This window comes from Camellia sinensis, unplaced genomic scaffold (genome assembly GCF_055761805.1).
Source record: "Camellia sinensis isolate YWXY unplaced genomic scaffold, ASM5576180v1 Unanchor14, whole genome shotgun sequence".
NCBI classification, from domain to species: domain Eukaryota; kingdom Viridiplantae; phylum Streptophyta; class Magnoliopsida; order Ericales; family Theaceae; genus Camellia; species Camellia sinensis.
Window position 1 is genome coordinate 4,968,128 of NW_028129020.1, and position 12,275 is coordinate 4,980,402.

Below are 12,275 nucleotides of genomic sequence, written 5' to 3' on the forward strand. Positions count from 1 at the left end.
TTTGGTTAATACTTTTACAATAGCATTAATTTATTTATGGCAATGATACATCCCCTAATTTTGGAGCTTTAATTGAGCTCTAATGATGTGGAAATTCAAAAAAAAAAAAAAAAAAATCAAAGCTAAAACATCACATTAATGGATGGGGTCACCCCTTAGAGCCCCTTTAGAGCTCATATTTTAGAGCTTTCAACATTTTTTTCTTTTTTTAATATATATTTTCTTATGCTGTGTTTGGTTGGGGGATTTGAGGAGGAATTTGGAAAGGGAAAGGGAAAAAGTGTGTGAAACTATGTGAAATATAGGTATATTTTTTTCATATTTCACCTATCTTTTCCATTTCCCTTTTCAAATCTCTCAACCAAACACAGTATTAGAGTATATTTTATTTTTTTAAAATCATAATTTTTCTTACAAAATATTTAACACTGATAAGAAAACGTAAACAATTTTCAAAAATTTCATAACTTTCGTACAAGAACAAAAAATAAAATTTTCTCACAAAATGTATTGCTTTGACCAAGGTCATCGGATATTTGGGCCAATCACAAATATTTGTTCATTTCTAGAAATAACCGAACACAAATAAGAAAGTACAATAGATTCCTAACCAATACAACAAGGTAAAAAGCTTTGCTGATCCAAAAAAAAAAAAAAGTAAAAAGCTTTGCAATATTAATATATTCAATGACTTAACCAAACCCAGCATAGAATAAATTTTGGTGAATTAAAAATGAAATACTGAACCAAGATTCAAAATTTTCAATCTTGCATGTGGATTAAAGTGGTCAATGTTTACTTCCAACCAAGTCCTTATTAACAAAGACGGTATATTATATAATAAGAAACCTCTTCATCGTGACTAAACAATAAATGAAAGTAAGAACTTGAAGTTCGTAACACCCTACATAATTTAACATCCATTTAACAGTGGAAAGAACTTTCTTCGCATAAAAGTATAACCCAACTCCTTACAAAATATTCTCTTTCCCATTGAACTGTAGGTCTTATTTACAAGGTTACAAAAGATATATCTCAGTTCAATGTGCTAGAGAAACTTACAAAACATTTACATCGTCTCATTTAATACAAAAGTACAAAACTCAAAAACAAAAGTAGAAGAAAAGAATTCCATCATCACATTACAACTTCATGTTCACAAAAGTTTAGATTCTAAAAAAAATAGAAAGTTTTTTTCTTCTTCTTCATCATTTCCTGAAAGGTTAGTAAATAGGAATAATCAATTGCCAGTACAGAATAACTTTAACCAAGTATATAAATATTTAATTTAAATATGCATGACCTTTATATACATACCCAAGAGTTCATATTCATTTAAAAAGAAATTTATTACACAACACACAATTCGCATTCAACCTCCACATTTTTCTGTCCTCACACGGATGGCCTGTGGATGCCTCAAACCGTTTCACTTTTGTTGTCCTCACACAAATCGGCTAGTGGACACTTCACAACATCCCCATATTCGTCGCTCTCATGCGAACTGGGCAAGTGGGCATCTCAAACACATTCTCACATTCATCGTCCTCACACGAGCTGGGCAAGTCGACACCTCAAATACACTCCATAACATTTACATTTTTCACACATCACCAACAATCACAAGAATTATTCAATTTTACTTATCAATTTTCCATTTCATCAAATTCATAAACAATCCCATAAGGTTCATATAAAAATTTGAGACTTTTCCATACCAATGTTTATTTTCCTTAATTCAAGTATGTTTACTCACTATTTCATAGTTGATTTCATAATCCACCATCAATTTCACAAAAATATTTTATCACACAAGCCTCTATATAAATATACACACCATTCATCTTGCTAGTTCCACACATTTTAAGATTCACACCTATTTAGACCAAAATAAGAATATACAAGGGTAAAGGTATTCATACCTTAAGGTTGTATGACAAAGGATGAAGCTTCACTCGATGAGCTTCTGAAACACCACGATCTATTCGGTTCAAAACGAAGCTCTTGATGAGGATAACAACTTTAATGAAGGCCCAAAGATCGATTCTTGCTCTTCTTAGATGAAATCTAGGGTTTTCTAAGTAGAGTTTTGGAAAGAGGGCTATTAGAGAGAGAAAGAGAGGGGAGGAGATGATTTGGAAAAGTGTTTGGATTGCAATATAACTCTGCTGTCCTGACTAGACCGCTCAAGTGAACTTTTCATCGCCCGAACGAAGTGCCAAAATACAAAGGGACCGCTTGAGCGAACTTTTCACTGCTCGAGCAGTAAATGTAAGGTTTCAGAAGTTTTGCAAAGGTACACTGAAAATACTGGGAGCTCACATTTTACACTCGAGTGATCATTCCTTCGTTCGAACGGTCTTGCCTGCAAACTTGTAAGATATTAGGAATTGCAAATCTATGCTTGAGCGACCAAAAGATAACTCGAGTGGTCCTTCAAAAAAAAAATGTTACAAAATTTATGACATATATATAGCATAAAATATTAAGGATGTGAGGTCATGTCGTGTGCCTCCTGCTGTTGTTCCCTGATGTGGTTCATATGGTGCCGTTTTATCTTTATTTATTTATTTATTTTTCAAATCCTTTTCTCTCATGGTGTTGTTTGCTGGAGCAAGATATTTGCAATGATATAATATTTTTATTTATTAGTCTATTAAAATAAACACAAAAGAATGTTTATATATATGGGCATACATAAATAAATTAATTTAAATTCAAACTTATTAATTTAAATTATATTTTTATAGTATGATATAACTAAAATTATTATTTTATATTATAAATGTCACAATATATTTTAAAATAATTTTAGGGACTATTTATTATATGATTAAAAATTAAATATTATATATTACAAACACGCGGTAACATTTTAGTTAAAATCATAAACATTCATGTCATTTAGCAAGAATACATAAACACTCATTGAATATTTTGTGAAAAGATCATGGCCATATCCTCGACTTTAATAAATATAATTGTCAATATTTATGTGTATTTTTATATATAAATACATATAAAATTACAGATAAATTACAAATACAACTCCTAAGATTTATTAAAAATGTTAATTTTTTTCTCATATTTGAAAAATTACACTCTACGCCTTGCGGTTTTTAATCATATAACAGATGGTCCCTTTTGTATTTGTAATTTTCAAAACGTGAAATTTATTTATTTATTTTTATTTTTTTGTGTGTGACAAACCTCAAAAGGTATATTTATAATTTACTCTAAAATTATTTAAAAATATATTGCGACGTTTATAATGTAAAATAATGATTTTAGTTATATCATACTATAAAAATATAACTTAAATTAATAAGTGTTAATTTAAATTAATTTATTTATGTGTACCCATATATATAAACATTCTTTTATGTTTATTTTAATAGATTATTGCAAATATCTTGCTCTAGCAAACAACACCATGAAACAACACCATGAGAGAAGGATTTGAAAAAATAATAAATAAATAAAGATAAAATGGCACCGTATGGGCCACAATAGGAAATAACAGTGGCAGTCACACAGTAGTGACCCCGTATCGCTATGTGACAATTCAATGATCAGAAACATGTACAACTTAAAAAGCATCCTCAATTTGCTAAATATACCGAAATGATATTTTCAAATTGTCATTTCAGGATTCATTTTATCTTTTTTTGGATCGACACAAAGAAGTAATAATTTATTATAAAATATATTAGATTTTATGAAAGAAATATTAAAAAAAAAATTTCAAGAAACCTTTAAAAATAATCTAGTGTAGTAGGTAATGAAATAAAAAAGAAGTCCTTTAAGTTTTCAAAATGTATAAAATGACCCTAACTTATTTAAAATAGTTTTATAGTTAGCCTTCAATTTTAAGCTTTAAGGTAATTTCTTATAAAACCCGGCGAACTACGCATTAGACTTCTTCACACTAACAAAACTCAAAAGAAATTTCTAAAAGAAAAATGTTTGGGTGCTCTAAATTATGAATTCTAAATAAGTTTTAGGGGGTGGGTTCCACCCATTGATGTGATGTTTTGGCCTTAGGGGGAGTTTTTTTTTTTAAATTTCCACCTCATTAGTGCTCAATTAGAGTTCCAAAATTAGAGGGATAAATCATTGCTGTTTCTAAAATAGAGCTCCCTAATAGCTAGCTGCTCAAACCAACACCCACAAAAACTCCTTTGGAACAAGATCGAAGCAGAGTTGGCAATTGATGTCTCGAAAATCCAAGGGTAGATGTTCCAGGATCAAACTCTAAAAACTATCATTAGAATCTTCAACCTCACACTGATTTAAGGGTAGATTCCAACTGGCCCATCCCATAGCAGCCCCTAAAACAACATAATAACAACAATTAACCAAATAAAATTGCGTTTGCCCTCTTGAAAATTGATTATTGTTTTGTTTGGTTTTATCTGATTTTTTGAAAATTAAATTTTTTATTGAGCTTTCGGTCCAAAAATCCAAAATCAAACTTTCTTTGTCAAAAGATCCAAGCGCAAAAAAACTTTGTTGACATAGTGCATGCCCGTGTCTGAAGGCACAATATAAATAATGTTAGCATCACATACTTTACAAAAAATAATTAAAATAAATCAATTCAAAATGATAACAATTTCATTGCTATGGAAATCAATTGTAATAAATTAATTCAAAATGACAACAATGTCATTGCAATATAAAACTTCACACATAAGTCGAAATAGCAAATTACAGTTTTGGCAAACTTCATAATTAAAGTTTAAATAGCAAATTTATAATATAAAAATGTTGTGTACAACATAAGCAAAGAGATTCACGCCAAAATAACACATGTATAGTGAGTTAGAATGGGACAACATTCAATAAAAGAATGTGTCTAAATTAGTATTATAACTGAGTAACATTTTCGCTTTTATCAAATTTCAAAGCTTCAAGAGATGGTGAATGAACATTTTGGTATAAAAGAGTAATCATCCTAGTTTTAAAAATAAATAAATAATTAAATAAAAAATTAATCATTCAGTTTAGAATGAAAGAATCAACCATCAACACACAGAAAAACAACACAATCCCAACATTTGTAAGGTGGATTAGTCACCTGCAACAAAATCACTCCAATGCTTGAATTAATTTTAAAATATCAATTAAAAGAAATCATAACTGGAAAAATCATATCAAAATACCTTTGAAAAACAAAGAAATCAATAACTATGAATTAACAGGAATTGATCATATGATCAAGCACCTTTAAATTTAGTTCCCAAGTCTCTTGATTAGTGTATATCATGACTTGTGACTTCACATGTTACTGCTTAATAAATATAAATATGAATTGTATCGGGAAAAAAAAATGAATATGAATTGCTAAGTATAACACTTCTTTCTTTTCTTTTTTCAATTCAACACAAACAATTTAACAATTTAGATAATACACGAAAACAAATGAAAATAAATAATTACATTTAATTAGGAATCCCATTATAGGCAGGCTCATGACAAAAAGCTTTGCCCAATTAATTATTATACAACAATTTACTCAAAATTCTCACTATCATTGTTTTTCTTCAATATACTCATCACAGCAAAAGAATGTGTAATGAGAAACCCAATAAAAAAAAATTCAAAGATGTTACTTTCTGCAATATCATGGACAATTGCCACTTTTATACACCTGAAATTTGAAGGAAAAAACAAATTTAAAAGTTAGAGTCAAAATATATCACTCTAATTGAGTGCCAAGGATTCACGAAAACAAAACAATTTATGTTGGTGACGAGAAGAGATCGAACAATTTATGAGTAATAAATTTTAATATTACAATTTATTGGGTAGTGCCTCATGAAACGATTAGAAGGCTTTTTAAAATTCAACAATTAGAAGGCTTAACCATACATTGAAAATTACCACCACCTCAATAAGATAAAAAACTGGAATGATTGAAGAGATCGTACTTGAGTGCTCAAAGTTGTGATTTAAAATAGTCCCTACAAAAACCATGCACGTTGTATAAAAAAAACTTGAATGTGGTTTATATATTTATTTATTTATTTTTAAACTTGGAGTGTCGTAAGCACATGTGGTTCTTTTATGATGAAATCATGAAACTGTCCTATTTATATCCAAAAGACAGTATAAGTTGATTTTACTATTACCCAATACTATCAATTTAACTGAATTGAATCAATTTGACAAAGACATGAGTTATTGCACATTGTTTTCCTATACATTTTGTTAGTTTCTTTAAACCAAGAATCAAACCATCTAATTCAAGCAATCAATCAAAACCACACTCATAATAATATAAAGTTCTAAACCTACCAATATCAATAATATAAGATTTAAGTTAAAGATGCACTATTTTATGTCAATATCAATAACTTGCCAATCAATAATACTAAGAACAAAAAGAGATTAGATTCCACAATAAACATAGTTAAATCATTACACTATGAAAAAAATAGAATTTGAAAGTAGACTAACAAATAGAAGGCTTCTCTGTTAAACCAACTGATAATGATGAAATTATAAATAACCAATTAGAGGATTCTACGTAAATAAGAAGACTTTTGTTTATGAGATTAATCAAAGATTGAACAGGATAATACTTCAAATCCAAATAATTAAGTTATGAAATTCAAAACCAATTATCTGGAAAAAAAAAATTCAAATATCTATTATTAACACAAAGAAGCCATGAATTTGAATCTTAGTAAATAAAAACTCTGACTCAACTTTTATAAGTCTAAAACAAATTATGTAACACTTGTATCCTTTATTCTATTGGAGGGTGTATTAATTCTTTTATTTTCTTTTTGGAAGTCTTTGGAGTTGTTGTATCTTGGTTTTGGAGGAGTACAATTCGATTTAAACACATTGGGATTGTTCGTTCACGCTTGTTTACGTTGAAAAGTTCTTTGGAAATTTAGAAATTTTGTTTTGGAGTCGACCCTTGCCTTCCTAGGGGTCAACACCACCTTGTTGCCTTGCTCTTAGTGCCTCTGCTGGTTTTTGGGATCGACACCTGTAGACACCCCATTTTTGACCGACCTTAAGACTCAAACGTCATCGCTTGAGCGCTCGGTGATGACGTATGTTGTGCTCGTTCTGAGGTTACAGAGTCTCGGCTGAGAGCCTTGCCTCTGGACCTTGGGACTCTTTTGTACTTTGCCTCGGTTTGTGAATCAGGTTCTGTTTTCTCTTCCCGAAGGGAAAGAGAGGTCTCGTAGACCGTCTCTCAGTAGCCGTAGGCTACTTTTCGTGGTCGTAGACCACTGTTCCCGTTTGGAGATCAATTTTCGATTTTCGGAGCCGTCGGCCGTGCGCCTCGGTTCAGGACCGCTCAACTTTCTCCGTTTGGCACGGTTTTTGGAGAGCTTGAACCTTTTGAACCTTTCAGAGGCACTTCTTTCTTGAGGAAGCTTGAACATTTTGAACCTTCGTTTTAGCTTCTTAAGGAAGCTTGAACCTTTTGAACCTTCGTTTTAGCTTCTTGAGGAAGCTTGAATCTTTTGAACCTTCATTTTAGCTTCTTAAGGAAGCTTGAACCTTTTGAACCTTCGTTTTAGCTTCTTAAGGAAGCTTGAACCTCTTGAACCTTTGCTCTAGCTTCTCCAAGAAGCTTGAACCTTTTGCTCTAGCTTCTCCAAGAAGCTTGAACCCTTTTGTTTATCTATAAGAGAGGGCCTCCCTATCCTTTAGAGAGGTTGAAAAAAAAATTTGTCTAAGGAAAAGCACATATATCTCTCTATATCTCTACGTTCTATGCTTAGAAAGGGTGTTTGTTCTTGGCCTTTAACACCACACCTCATAGCCACACACCTCATAGCCACACACCTCCACCATTGATCTAAGGTTCTTGAAGGGTCTTGAGAGGTCTCAAAGAGCTGATTTTTGGTCCAAGAGGCTGCTGGTTTTGCCAAAGCTACAAGGGTAACACACTATTCCCTCTTTTAAGCTTTATTTTGCTCCATCTTTTAGCCATACTTGCAAGCATATTTGAGCTTTGGTGTAAACTGAAAAAAGTCTTATTTTGAGGCCCTTAACATGTTTGTTTAAGATCACTTTTCCGTTGGGGGTCATCTACCCCCTTGCATGCTTCATTTTACCTTGTTTTGAGCCATGCCTTAGAGCATTTGTGTTGGCCTTTGTTTGGCATTTTAGCCACTGAAATCCAGTGGATTTTCAGTGGCTAGCATGTTGTTTTGAGTGCCAAAATCAGAGAGGGGTGATGTCACGACCCAAACCTGCCCCTATGGGTTTAGCACCATAACCGGCCAGTAATCCGAGATTACCGAAGGCCTGCTTAACAGTAATACAGTAAAACAGAGTACAGGGGCATGGCGGAAGCCAAAATAGTAAATAAACAATGTCCAATGAGCTGTGACAGTCTGTATGCAAAAGACTTTTTCATACATATATGTAGTCAGTGACAAAACAGTATGTACATATATACAATCATTCAGTTCAGGGACCTAATCCCTATTAAACAGTACAGTAACAGTCTACAGTTTACAAAATAGAACAGAAGGGGAAAAACTAAAACACCCCATAGCCTTAGCTTGACAGGCTCGGAACCTCGCAGTGAGGCACATAGGTTGGCTTGACAAAACTGGAGCTTAACCCCAACGCTTCTAGCCGCGGTCTGGTGCCTGCACACCTACATATATATATGAGCAGTGAGCTAAAGCCTAGTGAATAACGTAATGCGTAAAGAGGTTAAGAATGAATGTCCTTGCAGTAATGAAAACAGTTCGTTAATTCGGTATATCAGTCATTCAGTCATATGTGGTACATCCATTAGCATAATAGTACAGTAAACAGTAGGTCTTAAAAGACCGAACAGTAAATGATGACCATCAATCAGTAAACAGTAGTGGTTCCAACAAGGGAACCGACAGAGATCTCTGTAACAGTAACAGTAAACAGTAGTTGCTAAGGATGCCACAATACAGTTCAGAATATAGGACATACATTCATTCATTAACAGTATCAGTTCAGAAAGCAGTACAATTCAATTGTTCAGAAGATAATCATTTTGAACATATCTTTACACAGTTGTTACTCACAGAATTTTAGGCTACAGTTAGACTAGAGCGCGTCCCCAGTCGCCAACCCTACACAGTTTATAGATTGAACACACACTAAGCTACACAGTTGGGAAAGATAATAATTTAATCCCTAGTTTGCCTCGGTGTGGTTCTACATCTATATCCTCATTAAGATGTCTTAAACTAGGCCTAAGAATCCCTAGGATGGGATGAGGATGCAAAGATGCGATTAGAAAACAGTTTCAGAATTTTCAAAAAAACAGGGCTCCACTCGAGCGCCGATTTACCCGCTCGAGCGGACATGCAACAAAGGTATCCGCTCGAGCGGACTGCAAAAGTATTGGATAGGTGAAATCCCCGCTCGACGGACGCTCGACGTCCGCTCGAGTGTGAGACACAAGCCTCCGCTCGAGCGGACTGTAAAACAGTGCAAAGTACTGGATGCTCGAATTCCCCGCTCGAGCGTCACTTACCCCCGCTCGAGCGGGAGTGCAAAATCTGGAAAATCCAGATTGCACCTTCAAGCTTAAAACCATGTTTTGATGCATAAATTTCGATCCTCTTGGGCCAATTTTCTGGAAAACTCTTGTAAACACATAATATTACATGGCACAAAGCTCAATTTGTGAAATCAAAGCCCAAGGGTAGTTCAAACAAACCTAATTTCAAATCAATTTTCATGACAACAATTCAAATGAACATGCATGAGTTTTAAATCAATTCAAAGCTTTAATACATGCTCTAATGAGCCAAATCTTTCAAAAACATGATGGTTTCATGAACCTTAGCTAGAACTTGTACATGCATGCAACAATTATCCATGAAATCAACTTAAAACTCAACAATACCAACATGCATGCATGGAATGAGCTTCAATTCAATATTATTAGACTAAGACATGACTTAGCTCTCTAGAGGCTCAAGAACCATGCAAGAACAATCTTAAATACATCAATGAAAAGGTGAAATCCTTACCTAAGTCTGAATTATAAGGTGTAGGAACTCAAATTCACAATTATCTTCTAAAATCTCCAAGTCTACAAGCAATTATCAAGGAGGAACTCACTTTCTCTCACTCTAACTCTCTTGGTCGGCAAGAACAAGGGAAATGAGCTGAGCAAATGTTTGATGTAGGTGTAATGAGGCTCAAAGATGGTCTTAGATAGTGGCTACTCACAATGGCAAAATAGTAATTAAGTCAACAATGCAATTTAACCCATTTTAATCTAATTTAATCATACCAATTCAGTTTTCAGATAAATATGCCATAATTTCACATTAATTCTAACGATCATAGAACATCAATCGATTTCAGATTCGGCCGCCGATAAGGCCTTCAATTAACAGTTTAAACATAAAAACTGAACAGATAATTAAACAGTCAAACAGATAAACATGCAATTAAACAGATACAGTCAATCGATTCAGTTTCAGATTTCAGTTAGTCAGTTCAATATTTCAATCAGGTTAATTACCAGTCATAATCAGTCTCAGTTTAGCAGTAATCGGTAATTAATCAGTAATTTATCGGTAATCAGTGTGAGGGTTGTTACAGGTGACCCTCTCTCTCCTTGTTTTGTTTTCTAGCATTTTTAGCCTTACAAAGGAGCCCTTATTTGCATGCTTCCAAGCCATGTTTCAGGCCATTTTTGATGAGTTTTAGGACCTACATAGGTTCTATTCAGAGCTTGTTTTTCCATATTGGATGTTCATCTTGCATGTGTAGAATAACCCTCTTCATAGCATATCAAAAGAGCATCTCATTCTTGCATGCATTAACCATGTTTCAGTGGGTTTTTGGGCTTTATTTGGCATGTCATACCTCTGAATTTTGCCAGTTTAGTGGCCTCTTGATTGTCTCACATGCTTGTAGTGCAAATCCTTTTTACTAGCTTACATTGCATGCTATTTTGGCCTTTGATTCTAGCACTTTTTAGCTATGCCTTAAACTGATTTTGTGCATGTTTTGGACTGCCTTAGCTCTGTTATTTGGGCCTTATGGTCGAATGATGTTTTCTACGTATGGTTGTAGTTCAATACCCTTGCCTAGCTTTGAGTTTTGAAGCTTATTGCATGCGTATTTTGAGATGTTTCCATGTTTTGGCATCATTGTGAATCATATTTCAGAGCTTATATGTATGCCATATTCTCATGTTTTCCACTCTTTAAATGTGTTTGAGAGTTATGCATGAATACCTCATTTTTGGAGCATTACATGAGCTTCATTTCCATGCTTTGCGAGCCATCATTTTAGTCCATATTTGCTACTATTTTGGCCTGCATAGGGACTGTTTGGGGTTGGTTTGGCCATTTGAGTATTGCTTTGCATGCCTATAGTGTAATCCACTTCACTAGTTTCGGTATTTGGGCCATCTAGCATGCATTGTGTGAGGTGTTTGCATGATTCAGGACCATCTTGCATGTCATTTCAGAGCTGGAAAATATGTGATTGTATGCCATATTTCATGCTTACCATGCTTTGGTGGAGTTGCATTTCGTGCCTTAGGTTTGGTCCCTTGCATTTGTGCATGTTTGCATGTGTGTTATTGCTTCATTTTCATCATGTATGGCCACTGATTTGAGTGTGGCTGTGGCCCATTCATTTTAGTTTAAGTCCACCTTGCATTATGTATGCCATATCCATGTTGTCGCATGCTTGATCGTCGCATTGCGTATGCCTTGTTCATGTCTTCGTGCATGTCCATCTTCGTATGTGCATTGTGTATGCTGTATAGTTCATGTGCATTGAGTATGCCATTCTTAGTTCATAACATTGTGTATGCTAGTTGCATGTTTGCATATCATCCCTCGCATGCTAGCATGATTAGGTTGCATTGCGTTTAGGGTTGCATGCTAGTCGTATTGTGTATGCCATGTATATTGCATTGTGTTTGGAATAGGGTTTAGTCCAAACACGGGAAACGAGGGACGTTTCGTACTCTAAGTGACGAAACGTGCCCCGATTCTCGGTCACCGACACTCCGGATTGCCCATGATGGAGTTTAGGCCTTGTTGTGTTTATATGTGCATTCATTTTACATCGAGTCGTGCAATCCGACTCCTCGGTCATCATGCATCGAGATGCGTGATTGGTGGCATGAGGATCGAGGACTACACTCCCTGGAGCTTGTGCAATGATGGGGAGAGTGGTCATGCACACATATGTTGAAAATACTTTGCCATGCCCCTTTCTCGCTCTCTGTTGCAGTAAACCGGAAACCAGTAGCAAAAATTAGTCAGCAGCCT